Source organism: Wyeomyia smithii, chromosome 2 (genome assembly GCF_029784165.1).
Source record: "Wyeomyia smithii strain HCP4-BCI-WySm-NY-G18 chromosome 2, ASM2978416v1, whole genome shotgun sequence".
Lineage (NCBI taxonomy): Eukaryota > Metazoa > Arthropoda > Insecta > Diptera > Culicidae > Wyeomyia > Wyeomyia smithii.
In genome coordinates this window covers 152,954,316-152,968,996 of record NC_073695.1, presented here as the reverse complement: position 1 = coordinate 152,968,996, position 14,681 = coordinate 152,954,316, and positions in this window count along the sequence as shown.

Genomic DNA, 14,681 nt, shown 5'->3' with positions numbered 1-14,681 from the left:
AAAAAGACAAAATATATATATATATATATATATATATATATATATATATATATATATATATATATATATATATGTATATATATATATATATATATATATATATATATATATGTATATATATATATATATATATATATATATATTATATATATATATATATATATATATATATATATATATATATATATATATATATTATATATATATATATATATATATATATATATATATATATATATATATATATATATATATATATATATATATATATATATATATATATATATATATATATATATATATTATTATATATATATGTATATATATGTATATATATATATATATATATATATATATATATATATATATATATATATATATATATATATATATATATGTATATATATATATATATATATATATATATATATATATATATATATATATATATATATATATATATATATATATATATATATATATATATATATATATATATATATATATATATATATATATATTATTATTATTATTATTTATTGGTTATTTCATCCGACTTAAGTCTTAATGAATAAAAATATATATGTGGCTGGGAAAAGCCGCCTTGAGAAGCCATGAAGGCAACTATCAAGCTGGCATAAAAACCCAGCATCTTTTACGAGTATTACATGGCTAATATACAATAACGAAAATAATATAAATTAACAAACATTCAATGAGCACAATAAATTACTGAACCTAAAAATTAAAATGATCGTAGTACCGGTTGTATACCAGAGTCATTCGGCGAACAGGTTCATTCAAGCCGTAGTTTGTGCGGTGCGCATTAGTTTGCAGTAAATGCTGGCTACGTCGTGGGCGAAGTGGGCAATACAGCTGCAGCGAAGTTAGAATAGCAGGACAATCATACCGATTCGTCAAGATTTTGTGTGTCGTTTTGGCAATAATTTCTTGGCGGCGCTGTTCGAGCGGTGAGATTCCAACCAATGAGCAGAGACTTTCATAAGGTGGCAGATTATCAGGGTCTCTCCAAGGCAATGTACGACAGATCCTTCTGATGAAAAGTTTCTGAGGGCGCTCGATTCGTTGAATCCAAACATCAAAGTGCGGGTCCCACACCACGCACGCCGTTTCCAAAATTGAGCGCACCAAAGAACAGTAGAGAGTTAGCGAGGTGCCGTGATCGATGAACTCCTTTCCAATTCTGAAGATAAGACCTAGTTGTCGATTTGCTTTAGTGATGATCATCGTAAAATGCTGCCTGAATGTTAAATGTGATTCCAACAAAACACCCAAATCAGTGACAAAATCACTACGTTGCAAAGATATGCCAGCAATGCGATCGTCGAGCAACAGCGGCTGCTTTTTGCGCTGGAAACTGATTACGGTACACTTTGGAACGCTTATCAGCATGTAGTTGCGGAGGCACCAGTCATTGAACAAGTCAATCAGCGATTGAAGCCTGCGACAATCCTCAACAGTCTCGATAAGTTGGAAAATTTTAGTGTCGTCCGCGTACAGCAATCGAGTGCCAGGTGGAAGAACTTTTATAACGTCATTGATGAATAATGAAAAAAGTAGCGGTCCAAGTATGCTACCCTGCGGAACACCGGAGTTGTTGCTAAACCAAGTGGATTGCGACGAGCCCAGCTTAACAGCAATCATACGATTACGTAGGTAAGAGTCTAACCACTCTACCATTCCAGTTGCAGCTCCAAGTTTGTCGCACTTGGCACAAAGAAGCCCGTGATCAACGCGATCAAAAGCAGCTTTTAGATCCGTATAGACAGCATCAATTTGAAGGCTTCGGTCCATACCGCGGAGGCAAAAAGAGGTGAACTCTAACAAATTAGTAGATACAGATCTACCCGGGAAAAACCCGTGCTGCGCAGTGGAAATGTAGTTTTTTACACTGAACATAAGATGATGGTGAATTATAGCTTCAAAAACTTTGGAGCAAGCGCACAAACACGAGATCCCACGATAATTCTCCACATTTCGTTTGTCACCTTTCTTAAACACCGGGAACATCAATGATTCTTTCCAGCTGCGAGGGAATTGATGTCTCAACAAGGAGAGATTAAAAATGGCGGTTAGCGGTAATTCTATACTTCCAGCACATTTCTTCAGGAGTACAGCAGGAATACCATCAGGTCCAGGGGAGAAGGACTGTTTTAGGTTTCTAATGGCGTTGGCCACTACTTCGTTAGTAATCGTGAGGATTCCGGTATTGAATACGTCGGCCGGAACAGGAGCCAAAGCTGTGGCAATCTCATCGGGTGAAGCACACCGCGTATTAAACACGCTAGCGAAGTGCTTGGCAAACAAGTCACATTTACTGTCATTCGTTGAAGCTTCATTGTTCAGCAAAAACATACTGGAAGGTAACCCTTCCTCCTTACGCTTCGAATTAACGAACTTCCAGAAGCTTTTCGGATTTAAACGTAAGTTGTGTTCCGTCTTTCGCACGTACATTGTGTACAGAGTGCTATTCAGTGCTTTGTATGAACGGCTGGCAGAAGTAAATCGGATCCGATTGATAGGGTTTCTATTCTTTTGATAGGCGCGCAAAGCAGACTTTCGAACTCAATTAAGTTTTGTGAGCTGCCTGTTTCCCCAAACAGGTTTGCAACGAGGACGAACTTTTGGAACATGCCGATGTATAAGTTCCTGAACTGTTTCAGTGAATCCATTCACGGCCTCATCCAAGTTAGCACACCGGTTAATGAAGGTCCAATCGATATCATTTGAAGCTGCGTTGATTGCATCAAAGTTTGCACGCCGAAAATCAAAACTGGACGGATCGAACTCGTCAACGAACTGAGCCTTAACGGGCCTATTTAAAGTAACCATCAAAGGTGGATGATGAACGTCGATGTTGCAGAGGGGATCGGGTGCGGTAGTGACCGAGCATGCTGGCAAAGCATGTGAGTTTGCGAAAATTAGGTCAAGGAACCTGCCATTCAGGTTGCAAACAGAATTAATCTGATACATACTGTGAAAAGCCATACCGTCTAATAAACGGGTGCTACCAGCATTCACAGATGAGCGCGAAGCGTCAACAAAGAGATAACTAGCCTCCGACTGCATCGACCAGGATAGGCCAGCACGATTATAATCGCCAAAGATAAGCAGATCGTCGTGATAACTAGTTGAATTGATAACCTTTTCAACTGATAAAATATGCCGATCAACAATTTCAACTTCATTTCGCATGTTCGGGGGAATGTAAAAAGGGCTGATTACAATGTTAAATGCACCATTTTTGACCGTAACCCACAGCTGTTCAAGCGACTCATCCATGGCTTCAATTAATAATGCCGATGCCAACGATCGTCGCACAGCGATAATTACTCCACCACCCCTTGCTTTGGTGCTATTCAACAAGCTACGATCGGTCCGATACACGGTATAATCAATGCCAAACAATTGAGTAGAAGAAATTTGCGCATCCAACCAGGACTCGGTGAGAATGATGCAGTCGTAAAACGAATTGGAAATTTCTCAAGCAAACTCGGTTACTTTACTGCGTAGGCCATGCACGTTTTGATAGTAGCAGAGTAGAGATGGCAGGTCAGTATTGCACGGGGAATCGCATTGTTGCCGGCCGACTCGCGTGGCACTGTTGCTTGAAATTAAAACAGTACTAGCTGTCTGCTGTTCGCTAACGTCGCCCAGTGGAAGAGCTCGTCGTGGAGGGGACGCAGAAGCAGGCATTAAGTGGCGAGTGATTTCGCACTGTCCAGTGAGGTTGGTCACAGGGCATAGTCCAGAATCGACATCAATGATTGGTTGATTCGTTGGTAGATGACTAAAACGTGCGGGAATGTCAAGTGGTGAAATGTTGCTATTAGTAAAATACTTGCCAATACGAGCAAGCTGGAAGACCCCTTCTCCATCCTCAAACACAGGACCGGGGCGGCTGATGAACGCAGGCTGCAGTATCGCGACTGTGATGAGTGGGTCAGGGGCTTCCAAGTTGCTTGATTCGGTGCGTCCTGGGCTGGCTCCAAAGAATACATGGTGGTCGTCAGTGAATTTTGATGAGTCAATTGTAGTCGAATCTGCATGCAGTAATACGGTAGATAGCTCGTGGACAGCAGTCGAAACGTTAGTCGAGAAAAAAGTCGCGGGATCTAGTTTTTTGGACGATCGACGAATTTCCTGAATAATAAACCAGACGGCCAAGAAGCGGGGTCCAGAGCAATCGATTTTACATCGGGATCCAAACCAATTTTGTATGATATGTAGGAATAATTCGTCGTATCGATACCTTTTTGAACGAGCCGAACAACAGCAACAGGTTCAATTGAATTCAGGCAACGTGAAACAATTTTCTGCACATCGTTATCCGTTACTTTGGGATTTAAACCGGATAGGTAGAGCCAAAAGCACTTTTTTGCTACCACAGAAGCAACCGATGACACCGAGAGATCACTTAAATCAACAGTATTAGTGCCTCGATCAGAAGTGATTTCTAATGGCATGCGGTCCGCACGGCGCCGTTTAGGATTTCTTGCGGGCCATATCGGTGTGGATAAATTCGCAGTGGCGGACAAGTTAGCGGGAGTTCCAACGAACCCATCACAATGCGGCGGTTTTTGCGACATACTTTCAACCTTATTGTTCAATCCGTCTACCATTTCGCACAATTTTTGCACTTGAGACGGCAAATCAACCAGCTGTAGCGATTGAGCGTTTTGGCTGTTTAGTGCGTCAGCCACATAAGTATTTATCGAACGGCCGTTCAGTTTATCGCGGCACTGAGGACAAATAAACAATATTTTGCCTAGTGCAAAGAGTTCTTTGCAAATCCTGCTGTTGAAGCCACAGCATTGCTGGTTTATGTGATAGCAAGCTTCACAAAAACCGCAACGTACCGGCTCGAGGTCGTTGATTTCGAGTTTGCATTCGCCACACAGTTTTTTCTCCATTACGGTATCAGAAATAAACAAACAGCACGGTTTGATGAAATATGAGTGCACAAGAATGAAGCGCCTGTGGGTAGGCTTAACAGACGTAAACAAATTGCGCGGCAATATGTAGGTCCAACAATAACAAAGTCAGCATCCAATGCACAGTCCACTTCAATAACGAAAGCGAATATCACGAAATATCACAATGCTAGAACTTGCACTTCACTATTCCCTTGTTTACTGCTAGCTTAAAACAATGTTGTACAATAATCAAATAGCGTTCGAACTAAAATAAACTACTAATAAGTTGAAATTAAACAGAGCCAAAAACTGAACAATCAATAAACAAACCGAGTTTGGTTTAAATTAGTTTATTTGACACGGCACGATACATTTTCTGTTTTACTGAGCCAAGTACAATTCGTATTAGTTCTACGTTAGCAGGGAAAAGAGGGAGGCCTTTTTTTTTTATTCTCGCGGCCGACTACGAGCTAGTGGGGATTTAAGGTGAAAGGAGGGGAAATACAATTTTGACTTAAAACTATTTTGGAACTTTGTTTTTCAACTGGTAGAGCAATTGTATTCTTGTTTGTTGTGGGTTCAAAATATTTGTGTAAGCATAGATGCGGGCTCTTCGTTTCCGTGTCTTCAGCATAGCATATTTGTATCCTTAATCTGACAAATAGACAAAGAAAATTTTAAATTTTAATGTCAGCGTTTTTCAGAAAGCAGTATAGCTGTGTCATGTACTGGAGATCACCGCTTCCCAGAATGTCTCTAACGGGTACATTCGGTTGTTTTCCTCGGGCCCGAAGGGAATCTATAAGCTCGGACCTAACACCACAGTATTCGGTACACGACCAAACAACATGCTCGATGTCATGGTAGCCATCGCCACAAACGCAGTGATTACTGTCTACAAGCCCTATACGAAAGAGATGCGTGTTTAACGTGTAGTGATTGGACATAAGTCTGGACATCACGCGAATGAAGTCCCGACCGACATCCAACCCCTTGAACCATGCTTTCGTCGATACCTTAGGAAAAATGGAATGTAGCCACCGTCCCAGTTCATCTGAGTTCCATGATGATTGCCAACTGTTGAGTGTTCTCTGACGCAAAATGCTATAAAATTCATCATAAGCAATTGGTCTTTCATAAATATCGCCATCAATAGCACCCACCTTAGCTAAAGAGTCAGCCTTTTCATTACCCGGAATCGAGCAATGAGAAGGGACCCACGCTAAGGTAACCCGGTAATTTTTATCTGTTAAAGCACTTAAAAACCACCGTATTCTCCCCAGGAAATACGGGGTGTGCTTCACAGGCTTCATCGATCGCAGAGCCTGAATGGCACTGAGACTATCTGTGAAGATGAAGTAGTGGTCTGTGGGTAGGGTTTCGATGATTCCAAGAGAGTACTGAATAGCAGCAAGTTCTGCGACGTACACGGAAGCAGGAGCATCGAGTTTGTAGGAGGCGGTAAAATTTTCGTGGAAAACACCGAAGCCAGTGGACTCATCTAGATTAGATCCGTCAGTGTAAAACCTTTTATCATAACTAACATGTTTAAGCTTATTGGAAAAAATCTTAGGGATCTCTTGGGGTCGCAATTGATCCGGGATACCAGAAATGTCTTGTTTCATGGTGGTGTCGAAGAATATAGCATTAATAGAAGTATCTAAAAGTGCGACATTGGAGGAATCGTATGAAGAAGGATTAATATCTTGAGCCATATAGTCAAAATATAAAGTCATAAATCTGGATTGAGATTGAAGGTCGACCAACCTCTCGAAATTTTCAATTACTAATGGGTTCATAACTGTGCATCGAATTAGCAACCGGTAAAAGAGATTCCAAAAACGATGTTTCAACGGAAAAATACCCGCTAACACTTCAAGACTCATCGTATGGGTCGACTGCATGCAACCCAAGGCAATACGCAAACAACGATATTGTATTCTCTCTAATTTTATAATGTGCGTGTTCGCGGCGGAGCGAAAGCAGAAACAGCCGTACTCAAGAACTGACAATATCGTTGTTTGGTAAAGCCTTAGAAGGTCTCCTGGGTGGGCTCCCCACCAGGTTCCGGTAATCGTACGAAGAAAATTAATCCTCTGTTGGCATTTTCGTGTCAGATACCTAATATGACAAGCCCAGGTGCATTTAGAGTCGAACCAGGCCCCGAGATAATTAGCGACTAAAACCTGAGAGATCGTTTTACCCGTTAGTAGGAGCTGCAGCTGAGCTGGGTTATGCTTCCTAGAAAAAACGACCAACTCAGTTTTCTCCGGAGAGAATTCGATACCCAGCTTAAGAGCCCAATCAGAGAAATTGTCTAAGGTATCTTGCAATGGTCCTTGCAGATCGCTAGCCTCGTTGAATTTCAATAGAAAGCAACGCTAGGCAATCGTTCGTCCCTTTGCCCCGGCGAAAGCCAAATTGAGTATCTGAAAGTAAACCGTTTGTTTCGACCCATTTGTCTAACCGTAAGAGGATTATTTTCTCCATTAATTTCCGGAGGCAAGAGAGCATCGCAATCGGCCTATATGAATTGTGATCAGAGGCAGGTTTCCCGGGTTTCCGAATAGCAATGACTTTTACCTCCCTCCAGTCATGCGGAACAATATTTAGCTCAAGAAACTTGTTGAACAAGTCCAACAAGCGTCTTTTTGCAGAGTCGGGTAGATTCTTCAACAGGTTGAATTTTATTCTATCTAACCCTGGAGCCTTATTGTTGCACGACAGGAGAGCCATTGAAAATTCCAACATCGAAAATGGAGGCTCTTCCGTAGTTACTATAAACGCGTCGCGAAAGGTTTTCTGTTCCGGTACAGAGTCCGGACAGACCTTTTTGGCAAAATCAAGTATCCAGCGATCTGAATACTCCTCACTCTCATTCAAAACGTCAGAGTGCTCATCGCTGTTTCCCTCAACAACGCGTTTACGAACCGCCGCCAGTACCCGCGTTTTTTCGCCTTTACTAAGCTCTTCATCTGCCTGCCCAGTGCCTCGTACTTTCGTAGTAGGTTGACAGTGCCGTACTCCTGGTAGTCCTTATACGCCGCGGACCTTCGCGCGTACAGCTCAGAGCACTCTTTGTCCCACCATTTGTTTGGAGGGCGTTGTCTAATCGTTACCCCGGGTATCGGTTTCGTCTGAGCTTGCAACGCAGCGTCGATTATCAAGCCAGCTAAGAAGTGTATTCTTCCTCCGGAGGAACTCCTCGTGAGTCTCGATAGATTCCGCTATAATAGACTCATAACGCTACCAATCAATATTACGTGTAAGGTCGTAGGAAATATTGATTGGGTTCGGGGGAGTTGAACCATTAGCAATTGATATAACGATTGGAAGATGATCACTACCGTGGGGATCGTTGATTACTTTCCACTGGCAATCTAACGCTAGTGATGTCGAGCAGAGGGATAGGTCAAGCACGCTTTCACGTGCTGGAGGATTAGGTACACGTGTCGCTTCCCCAGTATTCAAAAGTGTCATATTGAAGTCGTCGATCAAGTTACAAATTAAAGAAGATCGGTTGTCGTCGTACAGCGACCCCCATAGCGAACAGTGAGATTTAAAATCTCCCAAAATCAAAAAAGGTGCGGGAAGCAATTCTGCTATATCAAGGAGTTGCTTCTGTTCAATCCGCGCGGATGGGGGAATATATAACGAAACAAGGCAAAGGTCTTTTCCATTCATATTCGTTTGAATGGCAACAACTTCAATATTCGAGATCGAGGGGAGGTCGATTCTGAAAAAAGAATAGCACTTTTTGATCCCTAAAAGTACCCCTCCACCGTGTGAGTCTCGATCTCGACGAATGATGTTAAAATTGTGGAAATTAAGTTGGTCATTTGAATTGAGAAAAGTTTCACAAAGCGCGAACGCATCACAATTGTATGTGTTTATCAAATGTGAAAATAAATCAAATTTGGAGATGATACTTCTGCAGTTCCACTGTAACACAGTGACAAAATTCCTAACCTTTTTCGACGTATTAGTCATCGAAAGATACGATAGCTGAAATGAGGGGCCAAGTTGCTGTGAGTTGCTTCAAAAAGGTTTTCACTGTAGGGAGAAGGGCAAGAAGAATGTTTTGAAGGGGATCTGGTATGTTGAATGTTTTAGATATCCAGTCCACAATATCAGATAATTTTATGAACCCTGTTTCTTTTATGTCTTCTGATCGAGAAATGGGTGCACGAGGGGTTTTTGGTGCCCCAGGAAGCGGTGGGTACTCCTGGTTTGATTTGAAATTAAAACCGGGGGGTACTTGCTTCGGTTTTTCTTCACCGCTTCCTTTTTGTGTTGTCTTATTGGTCATTCCGCTAGGGGTTATCTTACGACCTTTACGAGAAAGATTAGGAGAGTTGAGCATTCTCCTCTTCCTAGATCCCTCTGGCTCTGGTTCCAGATCTACAACACGAAGAGATGATCACAACAGAGGCTGAGATGGGGCATACCATAATGCCCAGTATGACGCGAAAAGGGAAGCAGACGGTTGCGAGGGGAGTTGAACGGCGGGTGTCTATGGTCGAGATGGAGGTAAAGCCAAACGATATTAACAAGAGGAGACGATCAGCAGCCAGTTTTCGACCCCTGAAAAGGCCAGATGTGAAACAGAACTCAACCAATGCGGCTCATGGTCGAGCCAGAATCGAGACTTCAGCGCGAAGACGAATTCATCAAACTACACAGCGAGGGGAGTAATAATTTGCTCCAAATATATATCACTCATTGAGAATTATTGACTTCAACAAATTCGAGGATTTGAGGTCGAAGCCAAACAATGTTCTTTCCGCACTGCGATTTGAAAGTGTGCGCACATATGTTAGCGGGTAATTGGACACCCCGTGCAGACAGTTAAAGATGATAAACCAAGTGACTGCATGATGCAACAGAGTCAGTGGCAATCGCAAATCTTTTCGCCACACGGCGCGTAACAATACTATAAGCCAGACAAAAATACAGCCGATCTATGTCAAAGGGACACGGCTAACCCAACATTGAAGTTCAACAACACACTGAACAATCGTAAAACAACCAGCTGAACTGCAGCCTTAATTAAAGTGCAATGGTAACCATTGAACTATTGTAAATAACCCGATGAAGCCTTAGGGATGAGTTCGCGCAGATGACACCACAACCAACCGATGAGAACCTTTATTGCCAGACGCACCCTCCCGTTCCAAACCCCCTGTAACCCATCGCTTGAGTACGACAGCCAAGCAGCGGATATTTACAAGGCGCAGCGCAGGCAAGCGAACATTTGTCAATTTATTATGAAGAAAATCCATGTCTGAAAACGTTAATTTATGTAGAAATGGTATGTAGCACCATTGTAGTTAATTGAATTTTATGTGCAAAGGAAAGAAGGAATATCATGAAAACGAATATGTATGTATATAGTAGCATAAAAACGTGAATAATAATAATAATAATAATAATAATAAAGAGCCCACCTAGCGGCCGTCAGAACGGACCATGTGACCAATACCTATTCTAGATGATGGCCAACTAGGCGGGGTGGCAGTTGTGACGTCACAACCGGCGCAGCATTACCTAATGCTCCGTCACGAGTCGTATAATAAAAGTTTAATTTTGTTCCCAGGAGGGCATAGCCTTCTGCTGTGCTTTAGTTAGGCGAAACATTTGGTTCCCTTGACAGAGGACCGCGAACGGCTCTGCCAACACACTATGTGTTGGCAGATTATGCCATAGGTGGCAAAGAACTTCGCGCAGCCTTCTGCTGTGCCACAGTCATGTAAACTCAAATAGAATAAACATTTTGTTATAAACAAAACAGAAGTCGCCGGTTCAACGGTGTTGATGCTCTCGCATGCGTTCTACCGAACATGCGGTACTAGATTATTAGTTAAGAGCTTAAGGTAAATGGTAAACAGAGAGTGGAGAAAGCCTCTCACTCTGAGTTACCTGCAGGGTATATTTAAGCAGTGATGTACAGAATAAAAGTTAATTATTATCATCAGCTCTAATCTGGTGTTTTAATTCCGCGCCAATTGCGCGTACAGGGATACCTAGAAGAGGAAGTCCCTGGTAAGATATACATAAACAAGGCAACACTGAACGGGAGTGAAGAGCACGTCAGATGTCTTCCCTTTGCGACCATTGTTGTTTGGGGCTCGGCATCGAGGGGTTCGTCATAATGGGGGTACTGTCAAACTATAGGTAACGAGATTACGGTGTCAGGGAGGTGGTGTCACCCTGGGAGGGAGAAACGGATACGAAGCTGTGTGAGTGTCAAAATGAGCTGTAATTGACTGTCAATTTGAACCAAGAGAAAAAAAGCGTTTTTTTTTGTAAAGAGTATCGTTATAACTGAACGGTATCGCGCTGCTTGAAAAAATATTCATCGCAAACAGTTTTTGTGTGCATTGTCGTTTTACAAATTATTTTGGTTTATTTTCACGTAAAATAATAAATCTCATAAGCTTTAAGTAAAAATCATGTTAGCGAACTTCGATTAATAAACTTGCGTTTTTTCTGGATTGAGGGCTTTGGTTACTATTTCGAATACAATTCATCACGGCCGAATGTTGATTTTCGTTTCAGAAAATAGTGAGATGTAGGATTGTAACATTTTTGAAACTGCATGAATCCCTGAAAAACCAGCCTCACAGGTTACGCTCTCGTACACATTTTCAGAATGCCTGCGCAAATATATATAAACTCAAAACTCTGAAGAGACTTTTATACAACGGCAAATTCAAAAAAGGCAGACTCGAAAAATTTGTGTTTAACAGACAAATTTGCACAATCAGTATTCCTGATGTTAATAAAAACTTCATTTGAGTCATGCACGAGTTACAGCAAAAAGATGGCTACACGCTATCAAAAAACGACGCATTTCCGTGTTCTTTGTTTTGAGTGTAGTATTCAAGCAGTTTTTCATGCTTCTCACTTCTATAAAAAGTTAAAATTTGCTCTTAACGGATTACTGATACAAAATATAAAAAGCGAAAAATATAGATGGATACCGTTAGAGACATTTCCACAGTGTCAATAACTGTAAGTACCACAAATTATTAGAATTGCATTTAAACTTTAATATGAAAAAATCATAGGAAATCTTCTAGGAACAAATGCAGGAAGAAATTGGTAAAGTATCTATTCATATTCAGAACGTGCTCAATTATCAGGGTCTTGCTGCAAACAAAGCAATCTAATCTGTTGCGGATGCGGACATTGATGCTATAGAGTAAGATCTGAGGTCCTCTGCTGTGCTTATTTTCAACTGGTTAGATAGAGAATTGACGATGCGCGATGTATATGGTACCCACGCAAACCAACCAGATAAATTTCATTTCACACTAGGCGACAGGCGTGTGATTCTAACCATTGCTGCTGCGGTAAGAAATCATACTTATACCATTCATACCTGCTCGTGGTGAAGAAATATATAATAAGAAATTTCTCTTGTCCTCATGCAAAAAGCAAAAAACTGTGCGACCTTCGCTGCACTTTCGCCGAGAAAATTCTTTGTTCTCTCTGGTACTGGTATAGCAAGAGTGCATTTTCATGTTAATCGTACACTCAAAATATTTTTCACGTTATAATTACCGGAAAAGTTATGTAAATATTTTCCACTGTCCTTTTCACGTAGATGTTATATGATTGTCATGTGAGTTCATCATGAACTGGTGAGATGATTAATCCTGTGAATCTTATACAGTTGACATATGCATTTTATGTGAATTTCACGTAGAATTCAACTGCCGGTAAAGTGAAAAGCTTTCGTTTATGTGCTAGCTACTACGTTTTATACAACGTAAAATTTCCAAATTTTGTTTTGCCAATTCTTAAGAGACAAGAAATAGTTTCAAGAAATTATCCAAATATGTTACTTGATAAATCGCATGACCATGTAAAATTGCCGATTCGTAAATGAATCAAACGACATAAAAACTGAAAAATATTACGACATTTGCCGGCGATAACTACTGTAAGCTGCAACTGTTTATGTAAAGGAAACTCCTCGACCTTTGAACTGAATCTGTGTGAAACCTGTAAGCAAGACTCGATGTCGAATTCGTACGGTTTTTCGAAAGCTCAAGTATTGGCAAGCCGTCGAGAAATTCTATTTTATTTTCAGAGACTGAGTTAGACAACAGCTTCGCCATTTTGATTTCTGTATATTTTCACACAGAGAGTTCACGCGATACATCTTCTACACTCAAAATAATTTTCACGTCATAATTACCGGAAAAGTTATGTGAATATTTTCCACTGTCATTTTCACGTAGATTTTACGTGATTGTCATTTGAGTTCATCATGATCTGGTGAAATGATTTATCCTATGAATCTTATACAGCAGACATATGCATTTTATGTGACTTTCACGTAGAATTCAACTACCGGTAAAATGGAAAGCATTCGATTATCTGCTAGCTACTGCGTTTTATACAACGTAAAATTTCCAAATTTTGTTTCCCCAATTCTTAAGAGACGGCAAATAGTTTTCAGAAATCATAGAAATATGTTGCTTGATAAATCGCACGGCCATGCAAAATCGCCGATTCGTAAATGAATCAAACGACATAAAAACGGTCAAATATTACGACATTTGCCGGCGATAACTATTGTAAGCTGCAACTGTTTATGTATAGGAAACTCCTCGACCTTTGCACTAAATCTGTTTGAAACCTGTAAGCTCAAGGCTCGATGTCAAATTCGTACGGTTTTTCGAAAGCTCACTTATTGGCAAGCCGTCGAGAAATTCTATTTTATTGTCAGAGGCTGAGTTAGACAACAGCTTCGCCATTTTGATTTCTGTGTATTTTCACATAGAGAGTTCACGCGATACTTCTTCTATGACATTCTGTTTGACGTTGCCAAGTTCACGTAGATACTACGTGATAAAACATAGTATGCATGTGATTTTCACGTAGATGTTATGTTTGTCACATAAATCACGTAAAATGACAGAAAATGAATAAGTACAGGAAATTTCACGTAACAATAATGTGAAAAATATTTTGAGTGTATGTCATTCTGTTTGACGTTGTCAAGTTCACGTAGATGCTACGTGATAAAACATAATATGCGTGTGATTTTCACGTAGATGTTATGTTTGCCACATAAATCATGTAAAATGACAAAATGAATAAGTACAGGAAATTTCACGTAATAATAATGTGAACAATATTTTGAGTGTACAGTAACACCCGCATACGTGCAAGGTTTTTTGTACACATTTTTTTAATGAACTTCATTGATGCCCGATTTGAAAACCGAATATCTTGACTAACGACAATCGTTTTTATGCATAGTACTTAATATCGCAAGCAGTGCCACGGTGTCTCTGGTAGAAGAAACTTATCCGAAAAAAATTAGTATCGCTCTTATACTCATCATTCGAAAGCTTTAATGTGCTACTAAAATTGAAATGTTCTATCGGCGAGTCCAGAACAATTTTTTTTCAGACCTTTTTTTGTAATTGAAAAGCTGGTGGAATGGGAACTATGTATACTTATCAAGGGATTTAGGTGCCGGGGAACCCGATCAGATAGTGTTGAAACCTTCAAGTTTTGTTTTTTTTCATATAATTAAACAAAAAAAAGCTATAACTTTTAGTACGCTTAATCGATTTCTCTGAGAATTGATATAGTAATTCTATCCCATAAAAATATACAATGTCGGTTATTGAAAGTTGCTGTCGAGGTTACATAATTAGATATTTACATTTTTCTTCAAAAACATGGTGATTATTGGAGTTTTTTTTTGTCATCAGAACTAGG